General features: G+C 49.7%; 1 protein-coding gene across 3 annotated transcripts in view; it reads right to left on the bottom strand.

The window, feature by feature from the left end:
* Positions 1-15567, bottom strand: part of INSYN1 (inhibitory synaptic factor 1) — a 101368-nt gene that overhangs the window by 62535 nt on the left and 23266 nt on the right. The window contains exons 2-3 of one of the 3 annotated variants that reach the window (XM_073363083.2): positions 11270-11585; positions 10685-10822 (exon numbers count right to left, since the gene is read on the bottom strand). The exons of 1 other annotated variant lie outside the window; for it this stretch is intronic. The gene's annotated coding sequence lies outside the window, so the exon portion shown is untranslated. The remainder of the gene's footprint in view (positions 1-10684; positions 10823-11269; positions 11586-15567) is intronic. One more of the 3 variants, XM_073363084.2, reaches the window with a different exon arrangement.

Below are 15567 nucleotides of genomic sequence, written 5' to 3'. Positions count from 1 at the left end.
AGCTGATTTCCTTTGTTTTATTTCTCAGCTCTTCCCTGGAGGGGGAGGGGTATGAAAGGGCTTGAGGGTACCCCACAGGAAGGAGTTCCCAAGTGCACCTTCCTGGGTTCTCAAAGGGGTTTTTGCACTTGGATGGTGGCAGCATCTACCCATCCAAGGTCAGAGAAAAGCTGTAACCTTGTGAGTTTAATACAAGCCTGGAGTGGCCAGTATTAATTTTTAGAATCCTTGCACGTGCCCCCCTTCTGCACTCGAAGTGCCAGAGTGGGGAATCAGCCTTGACACACCTGTACTGCAGACGTTAAGCATCTGCTTCATTCTCTCCTCCTGTTGTTTGGGGTAATCAGCACTTCTGAAAATCAAGATGCGTTTTATTCAGCTGCCTATCTCTGGAGTTAGGTGGCCAATTTGAGGATCAGTGCCCTCAGTTTCAACATTTGTCCATTATGGTTATTACTGAGCCTAACCCATTCAGTTCTTTGCCTCAGGGAGAGTCATCAATGGACAAAGGACAAGGACAAAGGTACTTCAAAGTTCCCCAGTTGAATAGGCTGTGTGGATTCATTAGCTAATAGTAAGGGAAGAGGTCTGGTCTGTAATTGAGGATGCATCTATTTCTGAAAACAGCAGAGGTGGGATGGGAGAAGGACCAGACTGAGAAGCAAATGGAAGATACAGTCACGGCATCATGAACTAACTACTTCCTCACAATAAAGTCACTGAAGCAAGTTTACCCTGCTCCAGCAATGCAGATCTATGTTTCCTGAAAGCAAACCATTTGGGAAGGAGGATTGTTTATTTAGGTGCAGAGGATCAAAGCCAGGGTCCCTGAAATGTGGAGCCAGGGAGAAATGGAAACGGGCAGGATAGGATCAGATCTTGCAACCCAGGGCTGGGCTTGGCTGAGAACCCTTTAGGTATTGCAGGAAGCAATGTTGGTGATGTAGGACACATCCCTTGGAGGCACCGTGACATGGCACTAGGGGGCACTGTGCTACTCACACTTGTCATCTTCCAGCAGTACTGACCACACATGATCATTACAGACCTCATGCAGGAGCAGGTAATCTGCTCTAGTGTCTCCAAGGCAGAATTCCAAGGTGAGCAGCTGCCTTCCACTTACTTCATTGCCCTTGGATACAGAATTCCTCACTTCCTGTGCTAAACTGCTGCATGGTGTTAAGTAGCTACCCAGTTCCACCTGTGTGGTAAGTGAAGTGATTCCTGGATCTAGACAGTTAGCAAAGTGCTTTGGACTCTGGGAGCACAAGGCTCTTCTCTGGACTTTCTCGAAGATGTGGGCAAATTGGAGATTCAGAGAAGAGCAACAAAAAATTATTAAAGGTCTAGAAAACATGACCTATGAGGGAAGATTAAAAAAATTGGGTTCGTTTAGTCTGGAAAAGAGAAGACAGAGTTAATAACAGTTTTCAAGTACATAAAAGGTTGTTACAGGGAGGAGGGAGAAAAATTGTTCTCCTTAACCTCTGAGGATAGGACAAGAAGCAATGGGCTTAAATTGCAGCAAGGGAGGTTTAGGTTGGACATTAGGAAAAACTTCCTAACTGTCAGAGTGGTTAAGCCCTGAAATAAATTGCCTGGGGAGGTTGTGGAAGCTCCATCACTGAAGATATTTAAGAGCAGGTTGGACAAACACCTGTCAGGGGTGGCCTAGATAATATTTAGTCCTGCCATGAGTGCAGAGAACTGGACTAGATGACCTCTCGAGGTCCCTTCCAGTCCTACACTTCTATGGTTCTATGAATCTATAAATATAAGCGATGACACCAGAGACTGCTGTAGGGGGATTGGACTCTGTCCAATTCAGTGAGATATCTTGCTCAATATTTCTGGTTACAAGACATTGCAGATAGAGCTATTGAAGGCTTGCGAATGAAACTCGTGGAGCTGAGTTTATATTACAATCTTAGTTGCACTATGTACTGAGCCTACTGTACACTTTAGACATAGATGCTTGGGTTATAGCTGTGAATCTACTCAAGGTATTTCTAAGCTATAAAGTAACTGAGCCAGATCTGCTCTGAGTTACAGTGGTGTAAATCAGAGGCACTTCACCGATTTCGGTAGAGTTACTCCAGATTCACAGCTGTGCAATGAATGAAATAAGACTCTGGCTCACTGGGTCTAATACTGGAGACATTGCCATTTTCTGTTGTCTTTGCCTTGTGTATTCCTTGCCATGGGTTCAAAACGGTACCATTCTGATTAACTAGCATTTTACACTCAGGGGCTTTAATAGAAGGAAATTGGCAGTAAGGGTACAGTGTTCACATGGTGTTAAACCTAAGAAAATGTGACAGAGCGCAGGCCTTAGAAAACAACCCCCAGCCCCTTCATCAATCAAACAGAGCACCCAGCAGAGCTTCTGACACCACCCTGGAAAACCAACAAGCCAAGAAGCAGCAGAAAGCAAAACCCCTCCACATTCTGCTTGTGAGAAGGTAGAAACAGGAGGGTTCCCCTGTGGCTGTGATTCCTTCTATGGCGAGGTCACTGGTGGTTGGTGCAACCAGTCCACGCACCCCAACCCTACCCCTGCCAATTACAGTCCTGGCTCCTGAGTGTCAATGGCTGGGCAGGTGCCAATTGGCTGTGCAGCCAGGCTGGGGGACCCAGAGAAGAGAGAAGAGTCAGCCAAAGCCCTAGGGGCACTAAGAAGCTTGGGTTTGCTGGGTGTTTGAGTGAATCAGAGGTCTATGGCCCAGGCAAGCTCATGAGAAAGACTGTGTGCCTGATTTTTGCAACTAAATTATGCAGACCCAAGAGGTTTGGGTACACTTTGGAGATGTGGAGCAGTGATGCTGGGATTCTGGTTTGGCTCATACAGATAGAGGGAGTGTGGACAACTCAGATCTGGAATTTGAAGGTGACCTAACGTCCAAGCGATGGCTGGTTCCAGTGCTTCAGTTCCGATCCACTGTCAACACACTATCTAAAGCAAATGGCTGATGCTTCGGGAGGAGAGATGGCCTAGTGGGGAGCAGGCGGGCCTAGGACTCAGAAGACTTGCGTTCAGTTAACAGCCCAGTCATAGACTCCTTGTGGGACCTCATGCAAGTTTCTTAACCCACTCTGGGCCTTTGTTCTCCAGCTGTAAAACGGGGATCATGCTCCCCTACCTCCCAGCAGAACTGTGAGGAGAAATCCATTCATGTTTATTAGGGTCCCTGTAAGGATCTAGCCAGGCAGACACTTCCTCCTTCCCTAAGGTATCTAGGGATGACTGATTGTCACAGTAGATAGGCACCAATAGCAGCCTGACCCCAGAAACTAGGTGCACCAGTTCCCTCTGGTGCACCAGTTTAATGAGCGGGAAGAAGAGCTGGGTTTAATGAGCGGGAAGAAGAGCTGGGCTGCCATGGCTGCCATCCTGAGTCAGTGCCCGCTGCACACTGCCCGAATACTAACTGGGCCTGCATGTTTGTGATAAAACAATGCGGGAGGAGAGTGCCGCCCCAACTAGCCCCCTTCCAGGCCCCCGTTCGCTGAGGCATCGGCTCCATGAAATCCTGGGCTGACCGAGTAATTGAAGGGTTACCAAAGATGGAAGCAGCCCAGTGAGCGGCTTGATTACCAATCTGCTATCACTGACCCCCTAGTAGATTCAAGATTCCTGGTGGGGTGTGTAGGGGACTGCCAAATTCCCCTGGAGCAAGAGAGCACTGCAGCCACGGCAATCAGTGGCTGTCAACGCAGAGCGGAACAAAGCCGTCGGAGACAGGTGGGCAGGGCACAGAAATATGGACAGCACACAGGGATGAGTTCCTGAGATCTGGGTGTGCAGGGATCAGGGACTGGGAGAGCAGCCAGGAGAGGACGTGCAAAGGGAATGCAGAAGAAATTTGCTCAATGGACGCTCCATCCAGAAGAAGTGGAATGCCCCCCTCTACCCCACCATCGTGTACTGTCAGCACTGGATAGCACCTGGGGCTGGCAATCTGGAGACCTCGGTTCCAGTCAAGGCTCTGTCTCTGTGGTACATCTACACACCCAAAAAAAGCCCAACAAAACCCATGTTACCAAATCTCAGAGCCTGGGTCAACTGACTTGGGCTCACAGGGCTCAAAAGGGACATTCCCACTTTGGGCTAGAGCCTGGGCTCTGAAACCTGGGGAGGGGAGAGGGTCTTGGAGCCCGAGTGTCTACACTAACAAAGTTCCTCCTCTGCCTTGGCGGGTCCTGTGCTTATTGGCAGATTTGCTCACCTCAGAGATTCATGGCAGCCCTCAGTTCGGCCACTTTTGCTAGTGGCTTAAACTTGCCGTTCACTCAGCTAACCTCATCACTGGCCAGCATGGGGAAAAGGAAGTAGAACAATCCCCGCAGTCTCTGCTGGTCCACCTAGTGGGTCGGGGGACAGGCCAGGGACCTTCCCCTCTGGTGGGACCCACAGTCCAGGTCAACTCCTCCTGTATCCAATAGGGAGTTGGGGAGATGCGGGAACCCCGGCCTGCCCTCTACTCCGGATTCCAGCCCAGGGCCCTGTGGATCACAGCTGTCTATAGTGTTTCATGTAACACCTGTGTGACAGCTACAACTCCCTGGTCTACTTCCCCATGGCCTCCTCCCAACACCTTCTGTATCCTCACCACAGGACCATCCTCCTGATGCCAGATAGCATTTGTACTCCTCAGTCTTCCAGCAGCACACACTCACTCTCAGCTCCTTGCGCACCCCTCACTGACTGAAGTGAGTTCCTTTTTAAACCAGATGCCCTGATTAGCCTACCTGTCTTAATTGATTCTAACAGCTTCTTAATTGGTGCCAGGTGTCCTAATTAGCCTGTCTGCCTTAATTGGTTCCAGCAAGTTCCTGATTGTTTTGGAACTGCCCCTGTTATCTTACCCAGGGAAAAGGGACCTGCTTAACCTGGGGCTAATATATCTGTTTTCTATCACTCTCCTGTAGCCTTCTGGGCCGACCCTGTCACAACTGTTATTTGGAATCCCCCAGCACAAGCCCCATGAGCCTGAGCCCATTAACCCAGACTCTGAGACTTGCTACTGCAATGGCTTTTTTTGCTGTGTGGACGCAGCCTCTCTGACCCTGGGCAAGCCACACACAGCCAAACTTTGCAAAAGTGGCCTCTGATTTTAGGGCTTCAGTTTTCGGGCTCAATCTAAGGTGCCAAGGTGGAGCTGGGTGGGAAGCGGGTTTCTCAGCTCATGACAACTTTTGAGATAGTGAAAAATGTTCCTGACCCAGATCAGGAGAAAAAGTCAAAAATCTGGAAAATCAGAAAAGATTTTTGATCTGGGTTAGTCAAAATGATCAAGTCCAATAGTCTATTTCATTTTGATTTTGAGCATTTTTTAAAATGGTTAATTTCTTAGCTTAAATCTTACTCTAATTAGCTTACATTTCTGAACAAAACATTGTTTCAAACCAGAAAATTAGAATTTTTCTCTAAAACATTTAGAGAATTTCAAAACTCTTTTTTCCGAGTCAAAAAATTAATCAAAACTGACACTGGTTTTGACAAATCGGCATTTTCTGACAAAAAACGTATGTATTGGGCAATTCCTGGCCAGCTGTACACTGAGTGCCAGAGATCGGCAGCTCCCACTGACATCTACAGCAGTTCTGGTTACCCAGCATCTCTGACATGCAGGGCTCTGGGGTGTCCGATCAAGCACCGTGAGCTGAAGCACCTAACATCAGACATCACTTTTGAACTTGTAGAGCTAGTTTCCCCACCTGTCAAAGGAAGCTAGTGATCCTCGCTTGTCTCTGGGAAGAGCTTGGAGATTTATGGACACAAAGCTCAAGAGAATTGCCAAATGTCATTATTACCATGTCAGAAATACCAACTTGCTGGGGCAGAAGGAAGTTCCTCCCACATCAGACCCTGTGCACACAAACACACAGTCACACATTTTTCCTGTTAGGCAACACCAGGGCCCCAGTTTGCAAACATGGGTGTCTGAGTTAAGGCCCCCAATTCCCCATCTGGGGGTTGTCCAGCTCCCCAACTGAGGTGGGCTCAGAGGGGTTTGAGCTCGAACTTCCCCTGAGTTCAGGAGCTGTGGATGTGGGAGTCTGGTGCTGGCCCATCTCTAGCATTGAAAACCTACAGCCAGATGTTTAACAGCGCTCAGCGCTGGCACCGACAAGAAGAGCCGGGCCCTAGAGCTAGTTCAAGGCCAGATCCTTCTCAAGAGGCCCTGCTGATGTAGAAGGGACCACAATGTGTTGTGATCTGTCTGAGAAACCCTTTTGTGGACGTGCTTGAAGCCTCCTTGTAAGTGCTGGTTGTCAAGAGAAGCAAATGTGGGTGCAAGCTTGAAAGCTGGTGCCAGCACATCTGGCAACCTCCTAAAGCACCAACCGATGGATCTGCAAACATCCAAAATGGAGCTTCATCTGCTTTAAAGGAAGCCGCCCCATCTGCTCCCCGGCTCTCACTGCTGCACTGCTCCAGAGCAAGGCGCAGGGATGGAGGGGCATTTAAAACAGCTATCTTCCCAGCTCTGCTGACTGTGAGGTCACCTGTCAGTATGGTACAAAGCTGGCGGGGGGTCTGATAGTTCAAAATCACAGTCACAGCAGGGGTCCAGAGCACCTGCAGCCTGCACCGAAGTCAGGGGGAACCCAATGGCCATCAGATGGATAAGCTCCAAGGCTCTGACTTTTGTAAGTCTGCGCACTTGCACTGGGAGCTCCAGCCCTTCTGAATACTAGCCCCCAAACCAGTTCCCATCTGGACTGGCCTACCCCTCACTGGCAGGCTAATTAGTGCAGTTTGCTTTCTTTGCACACCTGCAGCACTGTGGAAATCAGCAGATGAATGGGCCTGCCCCCATTTTGCCAGTGAGCTCAGGAGTGGTCCCAGCACCTGTGCAGGGCTTTGACTGGCTTAACTCTGCTCCCGCTGATGTCCTGGGGAGCCTTACCATTAACCTCAGTGGGAACCACACCTCCCCCAGCTCTGTGCACAGCTTCCTTAGCCATACTGTTCAAACCAGCATTATAATCAGACCTAACAATGTAACCTGGAAAATTCATTCATAGATGCTTACCTCCACCAATCAACAGGGAGTAAACAAGATCCAGCTTTTCGGGTCAAGGGCCCTCCCTGTCTGCATTTCCCGAAATCCTTCCACAGGAGGTGAAGCGTGGAAACAAGTAATGATGAGTAAATGATTAATTGCAGCTTGTTTCTCAGTGAATGGTGAGTAGATGGGTTTCTGTTACACTGTCTCGCAGCATGATTGTGCTATCTTGTCTATTCCAGTGTATTAGAGTGCGCCGGATCATTTGCGATATCAGCAGCTGTTATGCAGTTAAACATCATTTACACAGCTCTCTATAACATGTGATTAGAACAATAAGCCATCTTTTCACCATTTACTTTTCAAAGCAATTTCTACTCATCAGCTATTGATTGCAATATTATTATGGGATTTATTATAATAATGGTAACATTTCTGGAGCGCCCATCAGCCAAGGATCTTGGAAAGCTTAGGAACGGTAAATAGTTCTCCCAGCACCCCAGAGAGGTAAGGAAAGTATTAAAGCCAGTTCACAGATGGGTAAAACACAGCCAAATTGTGAGCACCCGGAGCAGTGCCTGGGGAAATCATACTGATTACATAGTAAGGTGCCCCTCAGCATGAGTAAGGATCAGAATCTGTCCCACAGAGATTAAGAGGTTTGGTTGTCAGGGACCATATCCTCAAAGGTACTTAACTGCCTAACTCCCACTGGTTTCTAAGAGAGTTAGGCACCTACATACCTGTGAGGATCTGGGCCCACATGTCTTTCCATGAACTTGTCAGTAGCTTTCGTGCCATTCTTCCCCTCTCTGTCTACACTGCACATCAACGCAGGTTTGAGGGGCCTCCAGGTGCTCCGAGCCCCTACTTGCCCCCAGAGTACAGGACATGGGTGACAATATATCCTAGGATCAGTCTACCCCAGAGGTCATGATGATGGCATCTAAGAGGTGCAAACAGACACTCAGTCATGGCAAGGGAAGGCTCTGCAATGAAGAGCACTAAAAAGATCTATTAACCAGATCCAGTTCAGCAATAAAAGTAGAGCCAATGGAAAAACTACAAAACAAGGCAGCCCCGGCATTATATGCATAACAACAGCTCCCATCATCTGCAAAGAGTGGGGAGAGCTGATCCAGATGTCAACTTTGCAATAAGTTAATTAGCTAAGCCCCATAAAGCCCCCTGTGAGACAAGCATTACTGCGTCAGAGCTGATGGGTAAACTGAGGCACAGAGCGTTTAAGGGGTGACCCAAGGTCACACTCTGTGGCAGTGACAGAGCCAAGAATGGAGCACTACCATGCTGACACCAAAGGCCCCACATGTTGGGTGCTGAGCACAGACAGTGAAGAAATACTCCTTCCCTAACAGAGCAAAGTCAGGGGGCTAGGTGGAAATTGGAGCAGCAGGCAGGGGGTGTGAAAAGGAGCTCAGAGTAGCTACACAGACCCTGGAGGAGCCAAGCAACTGGGGAGGGCAGAGGGACTGGGTGAGGTGAGTTGTGCTCCCAGGGCCAGCCAAGTGTGCAGGGATCTCTCCTTCCTCTCAGTTTGTGTCAGCAGCACAGCTGCTGAGAAGGAAGCTCTCTCATACCATGAGAGACCATAGCCAGCCCCTGACCTCCCCTTCACTGGGTTATGAACAGGGCAGAAGACACGGAGCCCCATTCAAATCCTATTCAAAACACAAACTAAAGGAGCTTGGGGTAGAGGGAACCATCATACTACTTCCTACTGGGGCAGCTCTCTGTGCAGGAGATGCCAGGGCTGGAACAGCAGAGACTGCTGCAGGTCAGGACTGATGTATATCAGCAGAGTTGGGTGGGATCTCCAGTGACGGAGCAGCAGGGTAGCCAGGGGGTATGGGTCTGGGATTGAGGGGCATCTGCAAAGCAGGGTGGAGAATCCAGGATTTGAAAACCAGAGGGTGCAGTGGGCAGAGACCAACCTGCGCTACGCCCAGGCTTACAATCCCACATCACTGAACAGCCTCCCTATTTGGAACAGCTCCAAATGAAGTCAAAAGGGTGTGGGGATTGATGGACTAAATGCCCGTGCCTGCGTTTCCTCTGGAGTTTTGCCACAGGTTGTGGAGAAGGTAATTGCAAGCTCACAAGCAGCTTTTGGGGCCTGTCGCGACCATTCCCATGGTGCTGACACATGGCACTGCCGCCCCGACAGGGCCCAGAGAGGCACCACGTTGATAAGGGTTAGTCAATTTGGAAATGCCAGCACGGAAGCCCATTCATTACCTGCCTTCCCGTTTTATCTTATTTCAAATGTGTGATCTCAGTCAAAGATTTAATAATCATTTTCCCTACACATAATACAGCCCTGTCTTGGAGATCTGGGGAATAATTATATACACAAAAGGAGAGAGGGAAAGAAAGGAGAGGAGAGAGAGGGAGAGAAAAAAAGAGTGTTAAAATATAATCAGGAATAAAATGGACACCTAAAACTGCACGGGGAATTTACCAAGATTAATACATGAGTGGCGGGGTATAAGAAGGTGGCACCTCCCTTTTGGATAATACTGTTAAAAATGAATGGATAAAACTGGGAGGGATTTTATAGAGATGGGCCTGAACTAGAATCCTACATCTGAACACCCCTGAACTCTGGTGAAACACAGATCTGGGTCTAGACTTCACAGCTGCCCCGTGTCTCTGTAGCAGGCTGAACTAACCAACAGAACTGAATGCAGAAAGGCCATTAGGAAGGCACCATGGTCCAGCGGATAGCTACCAGGCCAAGCTGCTAAGCAAACTTGACTTCTAACCCTAGCCTAGCCACTGATGGTTAAGTAAGTCATCTCTGTCTAGTTTGCTTAAAAGACTGAAAACTCCTCAGCACAGGACCTGTTTCTCACCGTGTGTTTGTACAGCATCTACCACCCTCAGGCCTGGTGGTGCTATATAGCACAAATAAAGATGTTGACATCTAGGACTGAAGTATGTGACTCAGGCTCATTTCTAATTTACAAGATAGAGACAGGCCCAAACTGGAACCATTTATCCCAGCCTGCCCAGGCCTTGTGTGTCTGTGTGTGTGGAGGGGACAAGTGAACATGATCCAGAACCAGACTCATTTCCGGATTTACAAAACCATAATCCAGCCAGCACATTTTTCACTAAATCAAAGCCAAAAGCCACCCCACCCCCCCATTGCAGAACGGTTGTCTGTCTCTGTAGAGTTCTACAGCACTCCACTGTCATAGGGTAAGGAGTTTCATGGATCCGCTTGTGAGCACTACAGGAAATATCACAGAGCACAAAATGCCTCTTCATATCATCCAAACACTGAGTGAAGGTACTCTGAGTACCAGGGAGACAACTTAATGGGTCACTCTCAGGTTAAAAATCCCAGGACAGATTTTCAGCTGACATAAATTGGCCTAGCTTCATTAACTTCTATGGATCTATGATGCCAGCAAACAAAAAAACCCAACCAAACAAGAAAACATAACACACTATATTATGGCAACAGAAATAATTTTTAAGATCAGATTTCTTGCAGTGCACTTAGTTCACTTTCTGCATTGCACTCCTCTTGGAAAACGAAATAGTCAATTTCACAGGTTTTTGCAGCCAGTTTGGCTTTCCTGCAGGCAATGTTTGGGTTGCAAACACAGGGCTGCCAAGTGCCAGGCATCTCATGTAACACTCACGCCTCGGATGCCATGTGGCTAGCCGGACTGCAGACTGTAGCTGTGGTGGCTCCTCTGGGCCTGCTTTGGCACCTGCTTTGGATGCAGCCCCGCAGCCCGCCCTCGCAGCATTCCTTCTGCTGGAATCGGGTGGTGAATCTAAGCAGGGAAGGAGCAACGGAGAGGAATGGGTGGAGGCGGCACCGGCATCAGACTCCTACAGCCACTAGTGAGACCCCTGCTACCCACCCACCCCAGGGCCCCCAGCCACCATGTGACTCATTCACCCCTCCAGTAGCACCCAACTAGCACTGAGCAGCCCCCAGTCTGAAGCACTTACCCACCCAGCACCCATCAGACACCATCCAGCACCCACTGAGCCATCCATGTAACCCAACACTGCAACACACCCTCCCCCACGCCTGCCCTAATGCCCCCCCCCCCCCAACCTCCCGATAAAGCTGCCACACTTTGTGCATCTGTGAGTTGTACCCCCGTCACTGCTAGAGGCAGGTGTGCTGGCAATTAGCTAAAACCTATTTATATTCAAAGTATTTGCAAATATGCAAATTAGGCCATGAAATAAATGTGCAGAAAATACCACACCTCAGGCTCCTGCAGGGGAGGGTCAAGTCCAAACAAAAGTTATTTTCGTGGACATTTTAATTAAAAAAAAGAAACATGACAGGCCAACAGGACGCTGCTCAGCTCCAGACTATGGGTCAGCTGAGGTGCACACATCGGGTTAGAGGTCGATCAGAGTTCTCCGTGTCTGAAATCTTGGATGCCAGGCCCCTGAGGTTGCCATCTGATGATCTTCCTTGGTTTCTGCCATATTGGGTCATAACAAAAAAACAGGCCCATTCCACTTAGGGGGTGCAAGTCCTCCAGGGATACAAGTCCGACTCAGCACTCCCTGAAACTGAAGGGGAGAGAGAGGAGCCAAGAGTAGATCTGAGTTTCTTAGGCCCATCTTTAATCACCACCAATCTTAGATCATGCCTTGTTTTTACAAGGGCATGAATCCACTTGACAGTGCCTCTTCACAGAATAAAAACAAATGTTTCCCTGCCCTCACCCCTTGCAGGACAAGGGAGTGATCCGGGGGAAGCTCCATGACACAAGACAACATTTAGTTGTTGTTGGTCCTGATTTAGTTGAGGTTTTTAAGGTCAGGCTTGACAAAGCCCTGGCTGGGATGATTTAGTTGGTGTTGGTCCTGTTTTGAGCAGGGGGGTGGACTAGATGACCTCCTGAGGTCCCTTCCAACCCTAATATTCTATGATTTTATGATTCTATGATCTCCATTAAAACACCCAAAAAACCTTTGAGGGGTTCGGATTTGTACCAAAGCAAATCAGTGGCCACTTAGCCACTTGACCAGCACTGCCGTGCTGCACACCAGTGCTTTTCAGGCCTTCTTGTACCAGCTGGGACAGAGCTGAGATCCTGCATTGCAGAAGCACAGCACCTGAGTGAGAGCAACAGCCCCAAGCTGCTAGGGCCCATGTCACACAGTTGAGCAATTCTGATTCTATCCATGAGAGCGGCACGCACAGCCACCATCCAGTTCATTACATTAGACAATGTCCATTCTACTTGCCCACTGACAGAGCCCATCAGCTCAACACAGCTGTGATGGTGTGGCTCTGTAGCAGTCATTCCTAAAGGCCTAGCTGTCATTTCACTCCACCCCACCACTGACAGGACCCAGTTTATCCTGTTGCGTTCAATGGGAACTTTCAGGCCCAGCACATATAATTTCATTGTAATTAAGACTTACCTTGAACGGAAGTGAGCCCCTAGGACTGCAGAAGCTGCTTGGTGCTGCATTCTTAGCAGCCTCCCTGGGTTTGGTAAGTGATGTGTGCCACTTGGAACAGAGCCCAGCTAGCTGCGCTACAGAGAGATCAGCAAGATCTGCTGCCTTAGATCCAGCAGTGCTGCTGCAGCAAGCCCAGGAAAGACAGCATGGGATCCAGCCTGTCTGTCCCCTTCCTAACCTCCCTGCTTCACCATCTCTGCCACAGCTTCCTGCTTCTCAACTACCAGCCACATTGGGGATGGCTCATGGCCTCAGAGCACATTCAGCTATCGCGTTTACCAATTTGACAGCTTTGCTCGATGGGAAGCAACAAGTCACGACTGGGGCTTGGGTGGACAGACCTAGTGGTTGGAGCAGGAGTCAGTCAGTGATCCAATCCAAGGGTAAGAGCCAGAACCAGTCAGAGACCAGGGGCAGGAACCAGGAACAGGTCAGGAAAGCAGGAACCAGGAATCAGGGAAGAAGGCAGGGGGCACCGTAGCAGCCAGCCAGGAATTTACCAGTTACACAGAAAACACCCTGTACCTTCTTCATGCTTAAATAGCACTGCTGGACCAAGTGGTGCGGCCAGGCAGTCCTACAGTCAGGACTCCCATGGGTGGTGCCTCTGGTGGGGCGAGGACTCCATTAGCCACTCAGCCCACCAGTTAGTAGCAAGCCACCAGATCCAGCCAAGCTGCAAAAGCTGCCTGGGGACCCACGGATCTGAGTTCCAGTCCTGTGGCTCCTCCTGAAGCTGGCTCTGGCTCTTTTCAGAGCTCTGAGAACCTCCCTCTTGCCCCTGCCACCAGATCATCATTCTCACTGCTGTTCGCAGACAGTTCTGTGATTTCATTAGCCTGTCGTTTTGTGTAATCTCTGAGGATTATCACAGCATCGCTTTCCTGCTTGACTCCATTCTCAGTGCTGTCCCTCCAACTTTGCTCTGAGTCAAGCTCTCAGCTAGCTGGCTCTTGAGGATAGTTCTGAACTAGAACATTAGACTCTGGTCTGGATCGGAGTCTCAGCTCTGCAGCTTGGACCCATCTCTAGCTTTCCTGCTGGATGCCCAGCTTAATAGTCTAGACCACAGCTAGCTGGAATCTTCAGCTGGCAGAAAGCAACATAGCTCTAACTGAAGTCGGGGAGCTAAGGATCGCCCCTGCCATGTCAGTTGCACGCACAGCTCCCATTGACATTAACCAATGGAATGAAGAGGCTCCTGAGGTCAGGTCAGTTTAAAGTCAGCTTGGATCAATTCAGCCCTTCATTGTTCTGAGGTAAATGATGGTGCAACAAGGTGCAGTTTTATTGAAGTTAGCAGTACCCATGAAAATCAGTCTATTTAGGTGCCTACATGTGGAAGTGGATGCCAAAAGTTATGCCCCGAAGTCTGAGATAATATGTAAATACACACACACCAAGCTACGTTAAAAGAATGTTCTGTTTGCAAGGTCAAGCACTCAAAAATTAGGAAATGCCAGCATGAAGACTGCCTCTGCAACCTCAGATCAGTCTCCTGGAGTGTGTTCATACGATACAGTCTTTACTCCTGGGGGAATTTTGCACCACTGCATGCGCACAGAATTCATGTCCCCCACAGATTTCTTTGCTTCCCCATAGAAAAATGATTTTCTGACAGGGAAGCAAAGGGAAAATGCAAGAGCAGTCATGTACCACTCCCTAGCAGTGCAGGTACATTGTTTCAGGTACCTGGAGCAGCCAGCGGAGAGGTAAATCACAGCAGGGCTGGGGATACCCCAGCCAGTGGTTCCTACCCTGAGCCAGGATCAGCTGCTAGTCCTGGCTGGGCTGGAGGCAGGAGACGACGGGACTTCCTCTTCCCCTGCAAGGAGTGGCTGGGGCTGTGTCATACCCACCACCCTCCCCCAGCTGCAGGAAGCTCAGCGTTCTCCCCTGCTTCCTGCCCCCATCGCTCTTCAGTTGTGGCGGGGAGGGGTCACTGTATGAGGAGCTGCTCCCCCATCCACCCAACCCCCATGCATCCGGACCTACCATACCCAGACACCCCTGCCAAGCCTTACCTGGTACATCCAGAGCCCCCCTAGCCCTCCACACCCAAAACCCACCCCACTGAATCTCAACCCCTGTATCTGGAGACCCCCTGCACCCAGACCCCCTGACTCTGGGCCCCCACCCCTGCACCCAGACCACCCCCCACTTAGCTCCTTGTACTCAAACCCCCACCCTGATGCCCCACCCCCTGCACCACCCTGAGCCCCCACATCCAGCCTCCATGCCACTGATCCCCAACTAGCTGCAATCAGACCCCCATCCCACCAAGCCGCACTCCCCCACACCCAGACCCCTCCACTGAGCTACAACCACCTTCACCGGGAAGTCCCTGCAGAGTCCCATTGTCCCTGCACCTGGATCCCCCCACACTTAGACCCCCCCACCCCACTGATTGTCCCACACAGAATCCTGTCACTCCACACCTGGATCCCTCCACACCAAGCCACGTTTGGATCCTGTCTGGTTGAGCATGCCTGCCCCGCACCTGGTGTGCCTGGCACAGAGGTGCAGGGCTCCAGGGTGTTTCTGGGGCAGGCCCAGGCCTTATGCTATGTCACGGTCGGGTGCAGCCTTACCACTGAGTCCATGTCCCACGGGTGTGGGGGCTGCAGGGTGATCTCCCTTCTTCATGCAGCAAATAGCCTGTGCTCCCCACTGCCATTCTGGAGCCTCTGAATTTTACATGGTTTCTGAATTTTATTTCCCCAGGACTCCAGCCTCATTTGCAGTACAGAATGGACACCGCTCACTGAATGAGCTGCTGTTCAATATTTTGTTTTCTCCTCATTGTTCAGTGTGTGGTCCAGGCCTTATTTATTATCCACTAGTCAAACCTTGCTCTGAGACAGGATTATTAATTTCCATATGGAGTACCTGAATGTGTCACAAAACCCTAATGAATGTATTTTCCCAATGCCCCCGTGTGGTGAAGGGTGATGTTTTCCCCTTTCACACATGGGGAACTGGGGCACAGAGACATTAACAGCAAAAGTTTGCACTAATTTGACATACATAGGGTCTGAATTTCAGAGTGCTTGGCATGATGTAGTACCTTCTATGTTCA

This window comes from Lepidochelys kempii, chromosome 10, assembly GCF_965140285.1.
Source record: "Lepidochelys kempii isolate rLepKem1 chromosome 10, rLepKem1.hap1, whole genome shotgun sequence".
Classification (NCBI taxonomy): domain Eukaryota; kingdom Metazoa; phylum Chordata; order Testudines; family Cheloniidae; genus Lepidochelys; species Lepidochelys kempii.
Note: the sequence above shows the minus strand (reverse complement) of the source record. Positions and strands in the feature narration are given on the sequence as shown.